This window comes from Piliocolobus tephrosceles, chromosome 7 (genome assembly GCF_002776525.5).
Source record: "Piliocolobus tephrosceles isolate RC106 chromosome 7, ASM277652v3, whole genome shotgun sequence".
In the NCBI taxonomy this organism is placed as follows: domain Eukaryota; kingdom Metazoa; phylum Chordata; class Mammalia; order Primates; family Cercopithecidae; genus Piliocolobus; species Piliocolobus tephrosceles.
In genome coordinates this window covers 104,214,186-104,222,188 of record NC_045440.1, presented here as the reverse complement: position 1 = coordinate 104,222,188, position 8,003 = coordinate 104,214,186, and positions in this window count along the sequence as shown.

The window sequence follows — 8,003 nt, the reverse complement described above, 5'->3', positions numbered from 1 at the left end:
AGGAGTGGGAGGGCAATAGGTGGGGCATGGGCGTGTCAGGGGCGTTCTGCAGGTGCGACCAGGTAAATCTTGGTCTCTTCAGATTGACGTCACCTGGCGCATGCCCAGTTGGTCTGCACCTTCCTGGGCGCCGGCTGCATTTTCGCGCGCACGGGAAGAGTTGGGGGTGGGGATGAAGAACCCGGAAGTGCACCATCTTGCCTCGTGTTCGTCCAAACAATAAAGGCCTCCGAAAGCAAGAGGGGCTAATTCTAGGGGTATGAGTAGAAGTCTAGGTGCTTCTGGTGGAAGGGGAGCAGCCTTGCCCTAGTCAGGGAGAGATCCAGGACTCCACATCCTTCTCCCTGATATACCAACAAGAAATGGGGGAGTGGGGGACATGGGCAGGAAGGCCACCACTGCTGACCATGAGGACAGAGTGGCAGGAGTTACCATCAGCTCCTTGGTTCCATGGGATGGAGAAATGGAGAGACTTGTGAGCAGCCTCTAATTGGGGTGCAAGCTGCAGACCCTGGCCTTTGAGGGCAAAGGGCTACCTACTAAGCACAGCTCAGCCTATGCCAGCCTCCCTGCCACACGCTGAGCCACCGAGCGATGTCCCATAATTTATTCTGCCTCCTTCAGCCTCACCCCTCCCCCAGGTGTCTGCCATTACAAATAATGTGGCTGTAAACATCCTTGTACATTCAGTTTGGGTGCTTTGGCTTCTGTTGGGTAGACTCCCAGGAGTAGAACTGTCAAGTCAAAAATTAAAATCTTTTATTGTAATAGATGTTGCCAGATTGCTTTCCCAAATGCCTGTAGCCATTTGCAATTCCAACAGTGCGTGAGAGTTTCCTTTTCTCTGCATCACTGCCAATAAAGGTGTCATAGCTATTTTCATTTTTTTTCCAGTCTAGTAGACATAAAGTTACTTTAATTTGCATTTCTCTGATGTCTGGTGAGTTTGGGTATCTTTTCAGATGTTTGTGGCTATCAAGAGCTGCCTGTCTCTTAACTGTCATTTTCTTGTCTTCTTTTCTTTCATTTTCTCTTTCTTTTTCGTCTTCTTCTTTTAAGTTGTAGAGACAGGGTCTCACTACATTGCCCAGGGTGGTCTCAAACTCCTGGCCTCAAGCAATCCGCCCACCTCAGCCTCCCAAAGTGCTGAGATTATAGGCATGAGCCACTGTGTCTGGCCTCTTTCTTTCATTCTCTTTTGTGCCTTCTTGTCAATTATAAAGGGTTCTCTGTGTATTATAAATATAATTATTCATATTATGAATATTTCACTTTGGAGATTTGTGTGCTTCAGCTTAAGAAAATTATTTTGTTATTTCTTTGATGATTTTCTACCGTATTTTTCATGTTTGCTGTCTGTGGAACTCTTATTAATCAGCTTGCAGTCCAGAAGGCAGGAAGTTGGTGAGGGAAGATGGAGGTAACGTGAGAAGATCAAGGACCAGGTAGAGCTACGAGCACAGGCCAGAGACCCGCAGGGATGGACCGAGACCCCTGCCAGTTCCTCTGCCCTGGGTGGTGTGGTGTGGGTGGCTGCCTTTGGTCATGGGGGCTAAATACACACCTGTCCCAGTAGTCAGAGCAGATGAAGGAGGACCCAGGGGAAGATGGAGCAGTGGCCGTCCTGGTGGCCCTGCACACCAGATGAGCCACCAGATCATTTGAGCTGCAAATTGGCTACTGCTTCATTTCTACCCTCCAAATCTCCCAAGAATCTCTTTTGTGGCCTGCCCTAACTGAAATATACAAGGAATGAAATTCTGGGAAATGTAGTTCAACCTGGCCAGGGTGACACATTACAAAGCCACCATAGCTTCCTTTGAGATCTTGCTTAACACTCAAATAGCACATTTAACATTCATAACGCACCTATAACTGAGTGCCAGCTACTGTCCTAAGCAGTTTATGTATATTAACTTATTTAATTTTTGTAATGCTCCTATGAGGTAGCTATTATTATTAATAACCCTATTTTACAGATGTGGAAACTGAGAACAGAGAGGTGAGGCAACTTACCTAAAGACACAGAGCCAGTAAATGGCAGAGCTGAAATTTAAATCCAGAGAGTCCGTCCCCGGGGCTTATATGCTCCACCATCACACCATGCAAAAGAAGTATTGTCCCAGGCCAAGTGGATGTTTAATAGTGAAAACTGGTGCACTGCACAGCTCTTATTTGAGAACTGTTTGTTTATTGGATTTTTTTTTAAATTTTGGACTCTCCCAATGGAAGCAGATTGATGAATCTATATTGCACTCAGGAATCTACGTTCTAGTAAACAGAGGGTCAACATAAAGGGCACTGCTTGAAGATCTGCATTCTGCATTGCCTGGGCTCCCTGCTTTCACTTCACAGGTGCAGTTCCTGCCAGCAGAGCAGATGAGGAAGGCTCCCGGGAGCGGGGGTGGCCTCCTCATGTCTCTCCGCAGCTCTGTGCTCCTGGGAGCTGAGTCCCCCAGGCTGGGACTAGCCCTGGAGAAGCTTCTGTGTCCTGTGCCTCTCTGTACTTCTCACTATGAGATAATCTGCTTTGCCCCAGTACTCTTTCCTTGGCTTATGGGAGAACACACAGAAGCTTTCCCCATGTAGCCACAGCATGGAGGTCTTCCACAGTGAGCATTAATCCTGCCTCAGTCATGGGGAGTCACAGAGATGGCAGGCCACCTCTCCAGCTCTTTTACCATGGAGTGGGTCAGCCATTAGAAGGGACCTGGACAGCCCACTCACCTCCCAGCATTTTGTACACACTGGCCCTCCTGCTCAGAAGCCCCTCATCCATGTCTGCTGCAGCTCTGGCCGTTCCCAAGAAAGGATGTGAGTGTGGGGGCCCAGCCTCCTCAGCACCTTTCAGGAGCCAGGGATCCACACCATTCGGGGCACATGGCACAGGGCTTTGCAGATTCCTGGGTCTGGCCACTGGGGCTGCTGTGGGCAGTGCAGGATTTAGCAGAGAAGACTTCAGGCTGTGGCAGAGCGGCAGCTTCCCTGCACGGATCCCCAAGACTGAATCCTGGCTGGCTCCAAGGGTGAAGGGAGTGTTGGAATTGCACAACCAGACCCTTGCCTGCTCCCCAGCCTGCCTCCCTCGTAGGGCTGATTGCACCAGGCCCCACCCGCAGAGCTTCTGATTCCAAGGGTCTGGAGTGGAGCCTGAGAATGTGTACTTCTTTTTTCTTTTTTCTTAGAGACAGGGTCTTACTCTCTTGCCAAGGCTGGATTGCTGTGGTGCCATCATAGCCCACTGTAACCACAAATTCCTAGACTCAAGCAATCCTTCCACATCAGCCTCCCAAGCAGTTGGGACTACAAGGTGTGCACCACCATGCATGTTTTTTTGTCTGTTTGTTTGTTTTTTAGTAGAAATGAGGTCTTGGCATATTCTCCAGGCTGATCTTGAACTCCTGCACTCAAGCAATCCTCCGGTCTCAGCTTCCCAAAGTATCAGCACCTGAGGAAAATGTGCATTTCTTACAAGTTCTTCCAGATGATGTGGCTACTGCTGCAAAAGGAGCTGCATTTTGACAGCCACTGCTTTCTGTAACACTGCCTTCTCCTCTCTGAGGCCTCTGAGGTGTGACACTGTTCCAGTACTGACTGCTAAATTTTCACTGCCAGCCAGGCCAGGAGGGCCATCCATTCCGCCTCTCCTAGCGCTGAGTTGGTCAGCATCAGCAAAAGCTGCCTAGAGGCCAGAAGACAGACACCCCGTGGCCCCAGCCCTCTCACTGCTGTCCTGATTCCCCACACAAAGTGTCTGCTGTGGCGCAAACTTGCTGACAAGCACCCCACTGTGTTGGGGATGAACCAAATCATTACACTCATTAGACCCATGGATTCCTGGCTCTGAAAACAGATGCAAAAGCTCCCCCTGATCTCCTGACCAACCCACCCCAGGGACACCCTCTTTCAGACCTGCTGTGGAAGGCCCTGAACTGGGACATGACCCGGCAGGAGGTCTGAGAACGGCTTTCCCTGCCAACTGATATCAAGACCCCTAGGGCCTGGCAGTCGAGGCATGAATAAATATATTCCACAGGAGTCCTTTCAGCCATAAAGAGTCTGTCCCCCAGCCTTGTATTCAAAACCAGAGTCTGGCCCAGTGGCTCACTTGTAATCCCAGGGCTTTGGGAAGCCGAGGTGGGAGGACCACTAGAGTCCAGGAGTTTGAAACCAGCCTGAGCAACATAGCAAGACCCCTGTTTCCACAAAAAATAAAATTAGCTGGATGTGTGGTGGTGTACCTATAGTCCCAGCTTCTCAGCAGGCTGAGGTGGGAGGATCACTTAAGCCCAGGAGTTAGAGGCTGAAGTAAACCATGATTGCATCACTGCACCCCAGCCTGGGTGACAGTGAGACCTTGTCCTAAAAAGCAAACCAAAAACCTGAGACAAGTACCCTGACTGGCAAAGAGAAGACGCTTTGGCTGGGGATTCTAGAACACCAGCATTCCAGAAAATGTATCAAGGTGCCCCTTCTCAAAGCTTCCATGAACTCCTTGACTTTCAGGCAGTCTCTTTTTCTTTTGTCCTCTCTCCCTCCTTGGCCGCTTCTTCCTATCCTATGTACTTCAGGTGCAGAGTAAGGCATTTGCATGTTCAGAGCTGCTAATGGCCTCGTCGGTGTTTAAACACGGACTGTCTAGTCCACATGTCTTAACCTGGGACCTGAATCCAGATGGGGACCGAAGGGTGGGCAGGTCAGCAGGTGCTGAGGCATTCATCTGTGAAGCACCCACAGACAGCATTAGAGTAAATCGGACGGATGGTGTCAGCTAACTAAGGCTCCCACACAACCCTTCCAGAGTGGAAAAATCTAAATTGCTTTCACTCTCAGCCTCGAGTGAGAGAAAGAGAATACCCCTCACTGGGGCTCTTTCTGCTGAACACTTTGCATGGACAGCTACTTGATATTCACAATCAAGAGAGTAATTCATGGGGTTGTGCTGACTACCAGAAATCAGTCAGCTATTTACCTAACTTTTAAATGGGTTCAAGAGTTTCAGAAAACTGCTTGTATGTGATCGATTGTAATCTCAGACACAAAGGGGTGCGTGATTTTTATTAGTTTACAATTGGTTTCTCACTGACACTACTACAAATATTCAATTAAAAAGATCAATTTGAAAGGGGTGCCAAATTGTAGCCTGCCACAATTCTCAGTCTGACACTGTATAAAGTCTATGAAAATGAATGAGGATGTTGTGTGCATGTACAGTTCTCTGGGTGAATATTCATAGCTTTTGCTGCATGTTCAAAAGAGCTCTAAAACAACCCCACCAATCATAAAACGGCAGGAAGCTTAGAGGCTTAGATGAAGCTCACAGGCCCCTTCCAAACTCTCCCTCCTCCCCTCCTTCCCTCTGCACAAGCATCCTCCCTCTTCTTGGCTCCCCACATAGCCTGATGCCTCACTATACTGAGACCCAATTGCTTCACTCATCACTAACCAACCTTGGGATTAAAAAGGGCTTTATGATCCAAGTAAAATAATAAACACAAAAATGCCTTCTAAAATTCTACAAAAGTAAAGAGTTAAAGAAAAGTCAGGGGGTGCCAGTGTTGGGAAAGTTAATTTGATGACTAAGCGCCTGCTGGACTATCCACGGGCTGTTCACATCATGTCCTAAGTGCTTCAGGGCAATGACAGCAGTGGCCCGACTAGAAGCTTCCTGTCTCACTCACTGCCCATACTAACCCTATGAAGTGAGTACTGTTACCCCCAACTTACAGATGAATAAACTGGGGCCTAAAGAGGTTAGATAACTTGTCAGTTACACACCAGGGTTTGAACTGGAGGCATTCTTGTTAGGACCCTAATTCTGAACCATTGTTGAGACACCACTATGTGCCAGAAGCTGTGTGGAGCCTGCTATGAGTATTTAACTTATTTAATCCCCATGACAAACCCATGAAATAAATACTATTACTGTTCCCATTTTACAGAAGGCAAAGTTGAGATGGAGAAAGATTAAATTGCTTGCCCAAAGTCACATAGCTGATAAATGTTGGAGCTGCAGTTTTACCCACACAGTTTTACTCCAGAGTTCATCTCCTTCACTTTTCCACTGAAACACACAGGATTTAAGGAGCTGCATAAACCAGCCTCCAAATAACAATTTGGGGCCATTAATGAGAGGCCATTTCTGTTATCAGAGGATCCAAGATATTTTTTTTTTTTTTTTTTTTTTTGAGATGGAACCTCACTCTGTTGCCTAGACTGGAGTGCAGTGGTGAAATCTTGGCTCACTGCAACCTCCACTTTCCAGGTTCAAGCGATTCTCCTACCTCAGCCTCCCAAGTAGCTGCAATTACAGGTGCCCGCCACCACACCCGGCTAATTTTTGTGCTTTTAGTAGAGACAAGGTTTCACCATGTTGGTCAGGGCTGGTCTCGAAATCCTGACCTCAGGTGATCCGCCGGCCTGGAACTCCCAAAGTGCTGGAATAACAGGCGTGAGCCATAGTGCCCGGCCAGGATTTCTTAAGATTCAGTAACTTATCAGTGATTATTTTATCAGTCTTTCAGACAGGTTTTCTAATCACACATTGATTTCAATGAACACTTGCCTACTGTGTACAAAAATAATTGGATGCAGTGCTGAACAAGACGAGGTTTGTGCCCTCTGGGCGTTTCGGTCTAGTCTGGTAGACAGACAAATACAAGAAAACACCATGGAAAACAGACTGATTAGATGCCCTGGAGATGTGCTCCAGGAGTCCGGAGAGAATTCGTGGCTTCTTCCAGCGGATGGGGGTAGGGTTGGGAGAGGCGTGACTGGCGTGTTTTCAAGTGGGGCCCTTAGCCAGCCAAGGCGAAACGCAGGACGGAGGGCTTTCCCGGCCCACTAGCTCCTCTGCTGGCTCCCAACTGTAAGAAGTGGATGCCGTGGTCTCCTCATCCAGCCGTCACGTGCTGCGGCAGCGAGCTCTTTGTTTTCCACCATTCCCTGGCCTGGGCGGGGATGAATTTCAGAGTCATGGGGTTTTACTCGGTCACACCTGGTCAGACCCTTCTCTCAACACGTCCAGCCCTGTCTCGAGGACATGAAGTCCTTGGGGTCCCCGCCTGCCCATCTCCCAGCTGATGATTAACTGTAGCTGACAACCCAGCGTTACATAAGAAGATTATGAAACTGTTAACAGGGAGGTAGGTGATCTGTATGTATAAATAGACAAAAACCCACGAGTCTGCTGCTTTAAGACTCAGAGACATCTAGTGGCAGGAAATTATACCTGCAGTCCTGGCCCATCCACGCCAAATAAACGACTTTTTAAAAGTTCTAAATTGTGAAACTTTTGTACCTACCCAATTTGGGAGGCTTTGGGTTAAATTACTTCGAAAGAAAAACGGACAGGTTTTTAATTTTTAGGAGTACGGTATTGTCTTTAATAAAAAGTCCCATTACCTTAAAACTGTTTTCCTCCAAAGTTTTAAATGCACACAGTTACATATAGCGTGTGAGAGAGAAAATTAGAATATAATGACTCTATTAAAAACTTTTCGGCCGGGCGGGGTGGCTCATGTCTGTAATCCCAGCACTTCGGGAGACTGAGGTGGGCAGATTGCTTGAGCGCAGGAATTTGAGACCATCCTCGGCAACATAATGAGACCTCATCTCTACTAAAAAAATTTTTTTTAAATAGCCAGGTGTGGTGGCAAGTACCTATAGTTCCAGCTACTTAGGAGGCTGAGGTAGAGGATCCCTTGAACCCAGGAGGTCGAGGCGGCAGTGAGTTGTAATGGCACCCCTGCACTCCAGCCTGGGTGACAAAGTGAGACCCTGTCTCAAAAACCAACCAACCAACCAACCAACCAACCAACCAACCAACCAACCAACCAAACAACACCTCTTCTATGCATTCACCTGTCATGCATGATTTGGAACTTTTTTACTGTAAAAAAATTTACGGCCGGGCGCGGTGGCTCAAGCCTGTAATCCCAGCACTTTGGGAGGCCGAGACGGGCGGATCACGAGGTCAGGAGATCGAGACCATCCTGGCTAAC